We start from the raw sequence: 15,965 nt of genomic DNA, 5'->3' as shown, positions 1-15,965 counted from the left end.
CAGGGGTTTTATCAATGATTCCACACACTTTCTATATGAAAATACAAGATTTTGCATTCCTCTCCTAGTTTCGCCTCATGAATGAAAACATGCTTATTTCGCACTAAAATAGATACATTTCTAATCTTCTCTTGATGCCATTCGATGCCGTGACTTGTGTGTTAAGTGGTTTCAGGATATAGAGTAGGAATGGACCAAAAGAGAGGAGGAAGACGGGTACAAAGGAAGGAAGCATGAGGATTAAGCTTTGGAAATTTCCGCATGGGCGCGTGCGCGCACCTTGCGCGCCCGCGCGGATAGGGCAACGTGGAGCCAAAGCCAAGAGCCGGCTTGAGAAGCGGCTAAGCCAGGATCTTCATGGGCGCGCACGCGTACATCACGCCTCCGCGCACATTACAAGACGTCTCAACGGCGCGTGCGCGTACCTTGCGCGTGCGCGCCGATTTGCGAATATGATTTTTTTTAAGAAGTCACGTGACTTAGGCGTGGAGGCAGTTAAGGATCCCACTCTTGGAGAAACACCTTGGCGGGAAAAGCTTAAGAAGACCAAAGGAACAAGGGTTAAGGACACTTAGTTAGCTCATTTTTCTAGATCTAGATTTTTTGGGGGAGATGAGAGTTAGTTACACTTTTTGGGAGAAGAAGAGGGAGATTCCAAGCTTCACTAGGGTTCATCCTCATCTAATTTCTGAATTTTCAATGACTTTTTGGTGAGATCCATTACAATTCTCACTCCACTTTGTTCATGTCATAGATTTTCTTCTCCAATTTCAAGTAGTAGATGCAATTGATCAATTCTCATAGATCTAGAATTCAACTTTGTAATTTTGGATTTCGTCTCTATTTTGGATTTTCATTGCTACTCTTTGAGACTTGTTGTTAGATCTTTGTGTTGCAATACTTTCAATTCGACTTTTCATCTCATTTTACTATGACTTTCCTTCTTGCTCATCACATGTTTGATAAAATGACAACACTAGCTATGGAGTAGAATTTTCACACTTGGCATAGGGTTTGGTCCTTGGAAGAAGTTGAATAGTTGTATCAATAGTTGATTTGGAATTAGGGATTGCTAGTTGGCTTGGAGTGCACTAAAGCTAGATCCCCATAAGGTGAAGCTAGGACTTGTGACTCAAGTTGATTGCTTTCATTTGACCTCCCTCTATACCTAGGGGATACTAAATGAAGCAAGGCCTAATTGTTGTCAACATTGAGTGGACTATAAGGATAGAAGTTCCAATGCCAACCCTAAGCCAAGTCTTTTGATAATTGATTGTTTGCTTCTCATTACTTTGCTAAAACCTTCAAGAATTCCAACAAGGCTTACTAAATCAATAAGATGCACACTTTGGCAATTCCAAGGGAGAACGACTCGGGAGACTAGTACTCTCGGATATAGATTGTAGATTTGTTTGATGAAGGAGTTTGCGTCGGTTTAGACTATACTACGATTGATCATTTGATAATTTCTATACCGGCAAAAATTCATTTGTCAAAATGGCGCCGTTGCCGGGGAACTTGCTTAGTGTGCCATGTTATTGTTTTGGATTAAGCGTGTATATATGTACATAGTTGCACTTCATTGTAAACTGCTCAATTGACTAACTCCTCATCGTTACAATGAATTCCATTTCCCCTTCATTGCATGACGCGTTCACAACCGAATCCGAGCTTAGCCCCTTATGATCCGGAAATAGAACGAACTTTGTTTCATATTAGACAAGCTCGGAGGCGGCTAAGATTTGGAAAAGGTGAAGAGGTTTTCACCACCTCAACCACCTTACTAAAAGTGAACATTGAACCGTCACTCAAAGAAGGCATTAACCATACTCCCATCAATCTCACTAACAATTCTTCTTTTGTTTTAGGTACTAATACCATGGACGCTCCGAGGAGAGTTACCATCAAGGAAGCGGGTGCACCGGATTATGTCCTTCAACCCCTTCATGTAACTCACCCCAATTTGAATGCGAACTTTGAATTGAAGACCGCTTTGATCAACCTCCTACCCAAGTTTCACGGGCTTCCCGCACAAGACCCTATTCGACATCTCAAGGACTTCCATCGCATATGCTCGACTACTAGACGGGAAGGGTCCGATGAAGTTGCTATATGGTTGTTTGCTTTCCCTTTCTCTCTTGAGGATAAGGCCAAAGAATGGTTCTACACTCTCTCTAGTGAAGTTACCTCCGATTGGGACCTACTTAGAAGGGGGTTCTTGGATAAATTCTTGCCCCCGGAAAAAATGGATAGGCTAAGGAAGGAAATGTCTTGTATTGTGCAAGGTGAGACGGAACCACTCTATGAGTATTGGGAACGGTTTCGCAAACTACTAGATGCATGCCCTAATCACATGATCGACACTCAAGTATTGCTTGGATACATATGTCAAGGGATGCGAGAGCAAGATAGAACCCTCTTGGACACTTCTAGCAATGGTTCTTTGTCCAAATATAAAACCGCGGAGGAGGCATGGCAACTCATTATTGACTTAGCCGAATCCAATCAACATATGAGGCGAAGAGTCAACCGTCCAAGGACCGTGAACGAGGTATCAACTAGTAGTGAAGCCACCGCTCTAACTCAATCCTTGAATGAGATGACATCCATTTTGAGGCAACTCCAATTGAACCAACAACAACCACAACAACCTTAATCATATCAACAACATCCTCCACCACCTCAACAACACAACCAACAATTGGTCCCTCAAAGAGTATGTGGCATTTGCTCTTGCTACTCTCACCACACGGATGAGTGCCCAAGCCTTCAAGAAGATAACACTTTGGCGGCTACCCATAATTTCTATGACCGCCCTAATCAAGGGTACTACCAAGGAGGTAATCCTAACCAAGGACACCCCTATCAAGGAGGAGGCTACAACCAAGGAAGTGGACACAATAATCAAAATTGGAAAGACAATCATCAACAAGGGAATAGGGACAACAACAACAATGGAGGAGGTCAAAGATGGAATAACAACTCGCAAAATTTCTCACAAAACCGACCATACAACTTCCAAAATCAACCATACAATCAACAAAACCCACAAAGAAACTACCAAACATATCAACCACCACATCAAAGACCACCACCCAACCAATCGCAAACTCCTCAACTCACATATGCAACCACCCCCTCCAACCAAGACGAAACACTCCGGACCATTGTCCAAGGCCAAAAGGAATTACAAAACACACTTGCTTCCGACCTCACCGGCCTCACCTCTACACTACAAGCTCCTCTTGCACGTATGGACACACCATCGACCCCCACTCCTCAACTCCCAATCCAAAGTGTCATTCCCTCTCAACCTCAACCAAACCCAAAAGGGGGCATCAATGCCATTACCCTTAGATCCGGTACACAACTAAAAGAAAAGGAAGCAAAGGACTCAAGTCCCATCATAACCGCCCAAGAGGAAGAGAGAATAGATATAGAAGAGGTAGTGGAAGAGGAGACACCACAAACCATAGTTGAGGATGAAGCCCAACCAACAAGGGAGACAACCAAGGCCAAAAGAACCTTGGAAGAAGGAATTGCTCAACCACTTCCATTTCCAACACTTGCAAAGAAAGCTAAAAAGCGCATGGAACTCGACCCCAAAATGGTAGAAATGTTCAAGAAAGTTGAGGTAACCATCCCCCTCTTTGATGACATCCATCAAGTTCCTAGATATGCCAAATTCCTCAAAGATTTATGCATAAACAAGGATAGAATTCTTGAATTGGAAACCATCCCATTGGGGAGTTCTATTTCCGCTTTAATGGAAACATTGCCGGAGAAATGTGATGACCCGGGCCCTTGTATGGTCACTTGCACCGTCAATGGAGTTCAATTTAGAGATTGTATGTGTGACCTCGGAGCATGTGTTAGCATCATGCCGCTCTCCGTTTACCGGGTATTGAAGTTGCCACCGCTAAAAAGGTCGACGGCAAGATTTGTCCTAGCGGATAAAAGCATAATAACCGTAGCAGGTGTTGCGGAAGATGTATTGGTGAATATAAAGGGGTTGGTGTTTCCAATTGACTTCTATGTCCTTGAAATGCCGTCAAGCGAAACCGAGAGAGCATCATCTATCCTACTTGGAAGGCCATTCTTGAGAACTTCTAGATTTAAGCTTGATGCTTACTCGGGGAACTACTCATTTGAAATAGATGGGAGAATTGTAAGCTTTAGCCTAGAGGAAGCAATGAAGCATCCACCGGAGAACCACTCTCTATTTCGGTGTGACCCAATCGATAACATAGTAGCCGAAGTGCATCTTGCAAGACTAGATGAGAAGTGCATGGTCAAAGAAGCAAATGAAGAGTCAAGCGAACTAAATACCACACATCATACAAACCATCCGGAAACTCAAACTTCAAGGAATGACAAGAAGATGGAATTGAAGCCACTACCACCTCACTTAAGGTATTCATACCTTGATGAAGCCCAAAAGCTACCCGTGATAATTGCACAAGAGTTAACTCCTCAACAAGAAGAAAAATTGCTGAATGTATTGAGGAAAAACAAAAAGGCAATTGGGTGGAGTTTGGCGGATCTAGTGGGAATAAGCCCCCAAGTATGCGAGCACCGCATATTTCTTGAAGAAGGGGCAAGACCGGTCCGACAACCTCAAAGGAGACTTAACCCAACCATTCTTGAGGTGGTGAAGAAAGAAGTCACTAAGCTACTTGAAGCGGACATCATCTATCCTATCTCGGATAGTGAATGGGTAAGCCCGGTCCAAGTAGTGCCAAAGAAGTCCGGAGTGACAACAATCAAAAACAAAAGTGGTGAACTTATAGCAACAAGAGTGCAGAATTCTTGGAGAGTATGCATAGACTACCGAAGATTGAATGCGGCCACAAGAAAAGATCACTTTCCACTACCATTTATCGATCAAATGCTTGATCGGTTAGCCGGTAAATCATACTATTGTTTTCTTGATGGCTACTCCGGATACTTCCAAATTCATATTGCTCTAGAAGACCAAGAAAAAACCACATTTACTTGCCCGTTCGGAACGTATGCTTACAAGCGTATGCCATTTGGCCTATGCAATGCACCGGCAACGTTTCAAAGATGCATGATGAGCCTATTTGCGGACTTTCTAGAGCAATCGATGGAAGTTTTCATGGATGATTTTAGCGTGTATGGTGAGTCATTTGAGCATTGCTTAGGTAACCTTGAAAAAGTCTTAGAAAGATGCACCAAAACAAACCTTGTCTTAAATTTTGAAAAATGTCATTTCATGGTCAAACAAGGCATTGTTTTGGGACACATAGTATCAAAGGAAGGCATCTCCGTGGATCCGGCAAAGATAAATGTCATATCCAGTTTACCTTACCCCTCCTCCGAGAGGGAAGTCCGTTCTTTCCTTGGACATGCAGGATTCTACCGGAGATTCATCAAGGACTTTAGCAAGGTAGCCTTACCTCTCTCTCGATTACTACAAAAAGACACCGAATTTGAGATGAGCAAGGAATGTATGGAAGCATATGACAAACTCAAGATAGCATTGACACAAGCCCCTATTGTACGAGGACCCAATTGGATTCAACCCTTTGAAATCATGTGTGATGCTTCGAATTATGCGATAGGAGCCGCGTTAGCACAACGCGAGGGTAAGATTCCCTATGTCATAGCTTATGCTTCCAAAACATTAGACGGAGCCCAATCCAACTACACTACTACCGAAAAGGAACTCCTAGCTATTGTTTTTGCTTTGGACAAGTTCCGAGCCTATCTTCTTGGTTCCAAGGTAGTAGTGTACTCGGATCACGCGGCACTAAAGTACTTGTTGGCAAAAAAGGAATCAAAACCGAGATTAATTCGTTGAGTGCTCTTATTACAAGAATTTGACTTGGAAATCAAAGATAGGAGCGGTTCCCAAAACCTAGTGGCGGACCATTTAAGCCGCCTCGAACACACGAAAGGCGACACCACTCCTATCAATGATTCCTTTCCTTTAGATGCTTTGCATGCAATCTCGGAAGTGGTTCCTTGGTATGCCCCAATAGCAAACTATTTGGTTTCACGCACTTTCCCTCCCAATCTCGACAAAAACAAAAAGGATAAGCTGAAAAGCGAATTCAAATACTATATTTGGGACGATCCCTATTTGTGGAGGTGTGGAGCGGACCAAATAATGCGACGGTGCATACCTCAAACCGAATTCCAAGCAATCTTGGACGCTTGCCATGCTTCCGAAGGAGGTGGTCACTACGGGCCCCAAAGAACGGCAAGAAAAATCCTTGATTGCGGATTTTGGTGGCCAACTCTTCTCAAAGATGCTTCTCTCTATTGCAAATCTTGTCCCCAATGTATTAGGTTTGGAGATATTTCCAAGAAGGACGAAATTCCCCAACAAAATATGCTTTTTTGCGAAATCTTTGACGTATGGGGAATCGACTTCATGGGACCATTTCCAAATTCCAATGGCTTTCTCTACATCTTGTTAGCCGTCGATTATGTGTCAAAATGGGTGGAGGCAATCCCCACCCGAACGGATGATGCTAATGTTGTGTATTCTTTTGTGAGGAACAATATCATTTGTCGCTTTGGCGCCCCAAGAGCAATCATAAGTGACCAAGGATCCCACTTTTGCAACAAAAGAATAGACGGCCTCATGAGAAAATATGGCACCATCCACAAAGTCGCCACGGCTTACCACCCTCAGACAAACGGCCAAGCCGAAGTCTCTAACCGGGAAATCAAGCATGTGTTAGAAAGGATTGTAAAGCCGAATAGGAAAGATTGGAGCATTAAACTCTCCGATGCACTGTGGGCCTATCGAACGGCTTACAAGACACCCATTGGCATGAGCCCCTTCCGACTTGTATATGGTAAAGCATGTCACTTACCGGTGGAGATTGAACACAAAGCTTATTGGGCAGTAAAGGAGTGTAATATGAGCTTGGGTGGGGCCGGAGTAGAGAGAAAGCTTCAATTGGCAGAATTAGAATGTTTGAGATTGGAAGCTTACGACAACTCTAGACTTTATAAGGAAAAGTTGAAAGCCATCCATGACAAGAACATTAGGAGAAGAGAATTCGGACCCGGTGACCTAGTCCTTCTCTACAATTCAAGGTTGCGATTACTACCCGGAAAACTTAGATCAAGGTGGGATGGGCCCTACCAAGTGGAGAAAGTAGAACCTTATGGAGTCTACCACTTGCGCCACCCATCGAGCCCGAACATCTTCAAGGTAAACGGGCACCGTCTCAAATTGTATCATGGTGAGCAAAGAAAGAACGCCAAGGAAGTTGAAGTGTTCCTCTTGAGGGATGCAACTCTTGAATAAACACTATAAGCTACTGAAAGTCCAACTTAAGGACGTTAAACAAAAGTGCTAGGTGGGAGACACCCCACCATGGTAAGATCTTCCTTTGAGATTTGTACATAGACACTTGACTTCATGTTTGTTAGCTAGATTTTAATGAAAACTCCCCTTCATTTGTTGACTTCCTTGATAGTTTACCAAGTAAAATGCCCTGCTATAGTGCTTAAGTGGCTGTATGGGGGGGGGGTTTTGAAATGTCAAAATTGGTGTAAACATTTGCAAAATTAGAAAAAACCACCCCTCTGCGCATGCGCGCACATGGCGCGTCCGCGCACATGAGCGAAATCTGCCAATCGACGCGCAAGTGCACTGTGCGCGTCCGCGCCGATTGCCTGGCTGCCCCCCCTAGTACATCCTACAGAGAGTTAAGCCACTCTCAAGCTTACACTAAGCCACCGGCACAGCACCTTTGCCGCGTGCGCGCACCTGGCGCGCACGCGTCCATGCAAGGCAAGCACGAATTGCGCGCGCGCGCCGCAGCCGCGCACGCGCCCTTTTATTCTGCACTCCTCTCTGGGCCATTTCACAGAGAGTTGAGCCCCCTCCAAGCCCCTCTCATGCCTGGGGCACAACCACGAGGACGCGCGCGCGCACTGTGCGCGCGCGCGCCAAAACGCGCTGAAGCCATCTCTGGTACTTCGTCCAGAGAGTTGTGCCACCCCTGTGCCTCTCCTGTGCCGCCAGCCCAAGCGCAGGGGCGCGCATGCGAAAGGTGCGCGCGCGCGCCCCTAGTCCACCTCGCCCCCTGCGCGAGCGCGCACCGCGCGCGCACGCGCCGGTGATCGACGCCTTCTTTAAACAAAAAGGGGGCACACTCATCCCTTCATTCTCATTCCACTTCTCTTCTTCTCCCATATCCTTCTCCATCTCACAAGGTATTATACTAGGCTCCCTCTTAGTCCATCAATCTCTTGTAGTTCTTATTCGTTTAGTTGCACCATCTTTTAGGTAGCTTCTTTCTTCTTTTTTTCTTCTCTCTTCCTCCTTTCTCTAGTTACTCCCTTGGGATGTCTTTGCTCTCCCCTCTCTTTCAATCCAATTCTTCATGGGCATTTAGGTCCCAAACTCACTTACATGTATAGATGAATGGTGTTGCTTACTTTTCTTGCACTCAATATGCATTATAATCATTAATAATGGATTGTGGAATGTTACATTGCTCTCATTTTCACATAATCACACACTACTTCAAGGATGCACGCCAAGTGTTCGATGAAAGGCACACTTGAATTTTGGACTCATTGTGACCACCTTGCCTCTCAACCAATCACTTTTGAGTGCATCCCCATTTTCCACAAACCATTCATTCCCATTTTCTTAGCCTGCCTTCCAATTATGGCCCCCAAGGGTGTGCGCTTCTCATGCCTCTTTCTTGCATGCTTAAACTACCCTTGCACCACATGAAAATAATTTGCCTTGCTCTTCACACATTATCTTAGTTACATGTTGCAGCTGTCATGTAACAAAGATACCCATATTTTATGGCATAACTTTTCATTACATAGAGCTCATGTACCTCCACTTCTTTGAGTTTGATATTTTCCCTTTCTTGCTTCCACAGGATGGTCATCAAAAAGGACAACGGGAAAGGCTCCAAGAAGCCAGCTTCCAATAAAGTGCGCCAAGAACTAACGGCCAGGCCCCTCCTGAAGAAGACCAAGGGCCCGTTGACGTTCTAGAGAAGGACAACCCTCCTAAGGATTCAAACAAGTTTCCCAACCGTTACTGCGAACTTGTTTACTCCAGAATGATTGAAAGGAATTACCATCCGAAACCCCTCCTAGTCTTACCGGCTCACCTAAGTCCGATTGTGATGCCACACATTGACCGGAGGCATTGGAGATTCCTCTTGAGGCAACCAACGAAGGCCAATCTCTCATGGGTGGTGGAATTCTACTCCAACTTCTACTCACCTCATCTCACATCAATATTTGTGCGCCGAAAACAAGTGTCGGTCACAGTGGAAACCATCCGAGAAGTCCTTGGGATTGAACCGTCAACGGATGCGTATGACGCCTACCAAGAAGTCTTGGCTACATGCGTTGACCGCGCATTCGATTGGAGTGCGATCCTCCGCGTCATTGCTTTACCCGACGCATATTGGATTCGGGGGACCATAAAGCGAAGACCCAAGGGTTTAGATGTCCGCCACCTCACTCAAGAAGCCACGGCATGGGCCCAAATTCTAGCTCACTACGTGCTCCCAAGCACACATGGGTCATCCATCACCGCCGAGCTTGCCTTATTGATATGGTGCATCTTGACCGAGAAACCGGTAGACGTTCCGCTTGCCATCCGCCAATCCATGGGGCGCATTCATGCCAAGGAAAATCTACCATTCCCCGCTTTAGTAACGGCATTAGTCGCGAAAGCCGGCGTCAACCGGGAGACTAAAGATAGGCGAACCTCAATACCGGTCGATGGTGATATCATTCCGACCAAGAGATGCCTCAAGCCTCCGGAAGTCACCAAGGACATTGAACTGCCCACACCAACTGGCCACGCTACCACTTCATCTACATCACAAAAATCGGCCGCCCAACGCCTTGAAGACCTTCACAACAAATTAGACCGCTATGAGAGGCGTAACCAACGCCGCTATGCTCATGTGAAGAGGCTTCTCAGCGTAATCACCCCACCTATAGAAGAACCCGATATCTCCACCTCCACCGCAACTTCAAGCGGGGATAGCAATGGCATTGGGGATGTGGCACACTCGGCCGAGTGCGCCTAACCTCTAGCACGGAGGACCGTGCTAAGTTTTAAGTGTGGGGAGGTCGGCCGACCGATCTCCGTAGGTAACATCTGAATAAATCTGAATAAATTAGAATAGGTTGCATGATTAGGTTTTAGTTAGCACCATTCGCATGATAAGTCTGCTTGGTTGGAACAATGAAATTCTCTCTTAGGAAACCAACACTTTGGGGCGACCATGACATTGCAAATTTTAAATGCTTTGATGCCAAAGTTGCATGAAGAATTATATTTTGGAACATGGGTTTGAAGTTAAGAACACAAGCTTGTGAGATTTGAGCCTAATGGTGTGGTTACATCTTATAACCACTTATTTTTCCTTCTTGTGTGCATTATTCTCTCTCTATGATTGTGATCTTTGATTTGTTTGATTCTTTATGTCCATTATTTGGTGTATTCATGCATTTACATGATTGAGGCCATCATTTCGTTAGCTCACTCACCCAAATGGCCTTACCTTCTATCATCCCTTGATTAGCCAAATTTGAGCCTACGATTAACCCACTTTGTTCTTAATTTAGCACATTACAAGCCTTAAAGCGGAAAACAATAAAAGTCCTTATTTGGATCTTTGATTAGCTTAGGCTAGTGTGTGTGAGTATCATTCAAGTGTGGGAACCTTGGGATATTGGGTGAATAAGAGGGTATTTTGTATTATTATTGAAAATATTGGGAATTGGGTACATACTCATGTATTGATCAAATGTAAAACCTTATGCATTGACGCTCTTGTATATAGAAAAAAAAATGAGAAAAACAAAAGAACAAAAAAAAAAAAAACAATATGGAAAAGAAAAGAAAAAAAATAGAAAAAAGAAAGAAAAAAAAAGAAAGAGGAAAAATAATGAAAAGGGGACAAAATGCCCCAAAGTGAAGCTCAAGAGGAATCAATGCATAAGTATAGTGAAACGAAAAGAAAATGCATGAGTATGTGGAAAAGTGAGGAACGGGTAGTTAGGTTAGCACTTAATTGTATAGGTCATTATATAGGTTAGGTGGGAAAAGTTCAAGTTAATCAAAGATTCAAATCCTAAGTCCACTAGCCATATACGACCCTACCTTGACCCTAACCCCATTACAACCTAGGAAAAGACCTCATGATAATTGTATGCATGCATTGAATAATTGTTGATTGTTAGATGAAAAACAAATCTTGGAAAGCATGATTAGGGGAGAATTGAGAGAATAAACCCCAAACACCGAGTGATTAGAGTGCAAACACTTCCGACGAGGGTTCGATGCTCAATCCTTTGATTCCCGGCTCTCGCGAGCATTCCTCATGCAAGGTTGCGCATATTGCATTTGATGCTTAGAAAGTGGCAAGTCCTATGCTTTGACCACCATCGTATCCCATGTGCTCGCATATGTCCTAAGAAGGCTAATTTGCTCCCAACCAAGTGGATAGTGGCACTAGTCATAGTTGCATGCATATAAGTAGGTTGCACTTCACGAGTCTTATACTTTTGCAATCTCTCGGTCTTCTGTGTTTCTTTGCATTTCTCTAAGCATGAGGACATGCTAGAAGCTAAGTGTGGGGAGGTTGACAAACCCCAATCTGAGGGTTTATCTTGTACTGATTTCAGGGGTTTTATCAATGATTCCACACACTTTCTATATGAAAATACAAGATTTTGCATTCCTCTCCTAGTTTCGCCTCATGAATGAAAACATGCTTATTTCGCACTAAAATAGATACATTTCTAATCTTCTCTTGATGCCATTCGATGCCGTGACTTGTGTGTTAAGTGGTTTCAGGATATAGAGTAGGAATGGACCAAAAGAGAGGAGGAAGACGGGTACAAAGGAAGGAAGCATGAGGATTAAGCTTTGGAAATTTCTGCATGGGCGCGTGTGCGCACCTTGCGCGCCCGCGCGGATAGGGCAACGTGGAGCCAAAGCCAAGAGCCGGCTTGAGAAGCGGCTAAGCCAGGATCTTCATGGGCGCGCACGCGTACATCACGCCTCCGCACACATTACAAGACATCTCAACGGCGCGTGCGCGTACCTTGCGCGTGCGCGCCGATTTGCGAATATGATTTTTTTTAAGAAGTCACGTGACTTAGGCGTGGAGGCAGTTAAGGATCCCACTCTTGGAGAAACACCTTGGCGGGAAAAGCTTAAGAAGACCAAAGGAACAAGGGTTAAGGACACTTAGTTAGCTCATTTTTCTAGATCTAGATTTTTTGGGGGAGAGGAGAGTTAGTTACACTTTTCGGGAGAAGAAGAGGGAGATTCCAAGCTTCACTAGGGTTCATCCTCATCTAATTTCTGAATTTTCAATGACTTTTTGGTGAGATCCATTACAATTCTCACTCCACTTTGTTCATGTCATAGATTTTCTTCTCCAATTTCAAGTAGTAGATGCAATTGATCAATTCTCATAGATCTAGAATTCAACTTTGTAATTTTGGATTTCGTCTCTATTTTGGATTTTCATTGCTACTCTTTGAGACTTGTTGTTAGATCTTTGTGTTGCAATACTTTCAATTCGACTTTTCATCTCATTTTACTATGACTTTCCTTCTTGCTCATCACATGTTTGATAAAATGACAACACTAGCTATGGAGTAGAATTTTCACACTTGGCATAGGGTTTGGTCCTTGGAAGAAGTTGAATAGTTGTATCAATAGTTGATTTGGAATTAGGGATTGCTAGTTGGCTTGGAGTGCACTAAAGCTAGATCCCCATAAGGTGAAGCTAGGACTTGTGACTCAAGTTGATTGCTTTCATTTGACCTCCCTCTATACCTAGGGGATACTAAATGAAGCAAGGCCTAATTGTTGTCAACATTGAGTGGACTATAAGGATAGAAGTTCCAATGCCAACCCTAAGCCAAGTCTTTTGATAATTGATTGTTTGCTTCTCATTACTTTGCTAAAACCTTCAAGAATTCCAACAAGGCTTACTAAATCAATAAGATGCACACTTTGGCAATTCCAAGGGAGAACGACTCGGGAGACTAGTACTCTCGGATATAGATTGTAGATTTGTTTGATGAAGGAGTTTGCGTCGGTTTAGACTATACTACGATTGATCATTTGATAATTTCTATACCGGCAAAAATTCATTTGTCAATCTCCCAAAATGATCCTCTACAATGAAGATACCAACTCCCAAGCTCAAAGGGAAGAGCTCGACCTACTTCCAAAAGTTCGAGAAAGAGTTTGAATTAGAGAGGAAGCCCAAAAGTGTCGAATGGCTCTGAGATATAATCAAAAAGTAATCCACCGAAGCTTCACCACCAATGATCTCATCTTAATCCGAAATGATATCGGAGCAGGTCGGTCAGGAGAAGGGAAGCTAGCAGCTAACTAAAAAGGACCATACCGAGTAGCAGAAGTATTGGGGAAAGGTTACAACAAGGTGTCTGTTCATACCCTGGGTCAAGCTATCTGACCCGGGATGTTTAGCGACAAGGCGACCGACCTCTTCAAGTCAGACTATCCGAGTCCTTTTCAAAGAGCTCGGCCAAATCGCCAGAAAAGCCCAATAAAGGGCCCAGATAGAGGAACACGACCCAAATCCAAATGCGGCCCAAGCCTACAGAGATAAGGGCGGTTCCCTTGAAGATAAGATGACCTCACCCATAAGATAAGATAAGATAAGATAACTAACTTATCTTATCTAAAAAGGTCACTCCACACTACTATAAATACACTAGAGCACCCATGTATAACTCATACTCTGATTCTACTAAAAACCTGCTTAATACAATTGCTAACTTAAGCATCGGAGTCCCTTGCAGGTACCCCCACCCTCCGGTGACGAAGGATCAGCAGTGCAGCCAAGCTTAACAAGTCGGATACGATAGCTCTGGCCTCCACTCAAAGCCGGACACGTGATCTCCGATCAACACAGAAGATCTCGTCCGAGATCGACCTACAGTTTTAGGTAACCCTCGGAACATTGGCGCTGTTGCCGGGGAATCTGGAAGTCATCCCATCACATGGCGGACGACCATGACAATGACCATGATTCAGATCTAGAAGATAGAATGCCGCACAAAAACGCGGACACTACACCAAAAGATACCCTGAATCTAACGGGACAAAAGCTCACCAAACCCGGGAGCTCTAGAGACGCTTCAAGATCGTTTAAAACAACTTGAAAAAGAAGCCCAACATCAGCAAGAAGTTGGGAAAGATCTACAAAGGGAGATAAGGCGGCGCCGGGAATTAGAAGATAAACTTCTAAAACTCGAAGCCGATCTTAAAGCCAAAGCTACTCGATCCACCCAGGAGGACAGCTCTCGCAAGGATCAAGATCCATTCACTAGGGAGATCATGAAGACCGAAATCCCTAAGGACTTTAAACTCCCGGATATGCCTTTATACGATGGCACGGCAGATCCCAGCCATCACCTCAGTAATTTCAAAAGTCGAATGTACCTGACAGACGCCTCGGACACAGTCCGCTGCAAAGCCTTCCTGTTCTGAGGGTTACCTGAAATTGTAGGTCGATCTCGGACGAGATCTTCTGTACCGGTCAGAGCTGACGTATTCGGCTGGTGGGTAGTGATCGGAGCTGTCGTACCCGACTTGTTGGACTGGCTGCGCTGCTGATCCTTTATCACCGGAGGGTGGTGGTACCTGCAAGGGACTCCGATGCTTAAGTTAGCAAGGGTATTAAGCAGGTTTTTAGTAGAATCAAAGTATGAGTTATACCTGGGTGCTCCAGTGTATTTATAGTAGTGTGGAGTGACCTTTTTAGATAAGATAAGTTAGTTATCTTATCTTATCTTATCTTATCTTATCTTTGGGCGAGGTCAGCTTATCTTCAAGGGAACCGCCCTTCTCTTTGTAGGCTTGGGCTGCCTTAGGATTTGGGTCGTGTTCCTTGATTTTGGGCCCTTCTTTGGGCTTTTCTGTCAATTTGGCCGAGCTCTTTGAGAAGAGGTCGGATAGTCTGACCTGAAGAGGTCGGTCGCCTTGTTACTGAACATCTCGGGTCGGATAGCTCGACCCAGGGTATGAACAGTGTCGCTGCTCGAGCTCGGTCTTTCTTTTTGAGGTCGAGTCCTAGTTCTTAAGACTTTGATCCTTCTCTGGTGAAGCCGAACTCGAACATCTTGTCGACTTCATCTTTGTAGCGTTCTCTTTTTGAATATGGAACGTTTTCTTTTGCTTCTTAAAGGCGTGCACTTTTGCATTAGCGCTCTTTAGCCTTGGGAATATGCAAGGGGTTTAATATCCTCATTAATTGGTTTTTAATTATCCCGTTTCTCTCAGCCTCTTTATTTTGAATTTCACACCCCAAAAAATAGTTTCTCTTCTTCGTAACTTCCCCTTTTTTTCTCTCTTTCTGTTTTCTGAAATTTGTGGTTTTCGTATTTCTTCTTTGTGTCGTATTTTTGGTGATTATTAGTGCTTTCCTTGCTGTGAAAGGGCGACTCTGGATTCCATCTTCCATTTTCTACTTCTGTGAGGCTTTCTGTTCGAGAGGTGGCTCTACTCCCTGTCGCTTCTGCTCTCAGCCTTTCTTCAGGGTTTTCTCCCACTTTTTCAGGTTGGTTCTTTCTTACTTTCTTCGTCGCTTGCATTGTGCCTTTTTTGAGTTTAGAAAGTTTGAATCTTTTTGTATTACCGTGCATCTGCTTGCTTATTGTCGTTTATTTTTCTTCTTCTGTGATCTGCACGAACCCATTTGCTTTCTCGAAAGGTTGCTCCTTTTTGTTGACAAATTTTGCAAAAGATAACTTCTATTTTTTATTATTCTTGAAAAAGGTTGTTTCTTTGATGATTTTGGTTGCTTCGTTTGTTGACTAAACTGGGACTGTGGGTCTGGAGGGTAGTTTATTCTGATGGTTTTACCCGTGGCTCATGGCCTTTTTATTCAAAGTGTCGTTTTAGTCGAAAGGGGTCGTTATCAAGGTGTGAGCTTGTG

Source organism: Arachis hypogaea, chromosome 15 (genome assembly GCF_003086295.3).
Source record: "Arachis hypogaea cultivar Tifrunner chromosome 15, arahy.Tifrunner.gnm2.J5K5, whole genome shotgun sequence".
Taxonomy (NCBI): Eukaryota; Viridiplantae; Streptophyta; class Magnoliopsida; order Fabales; family Fabaceae; genus Arachis; species Arachis hypogaea.
The sequence above is the reverse complement of the archived record's forward strand: the minus strand, read 5'-3'. Positions refer to the sequence as shown.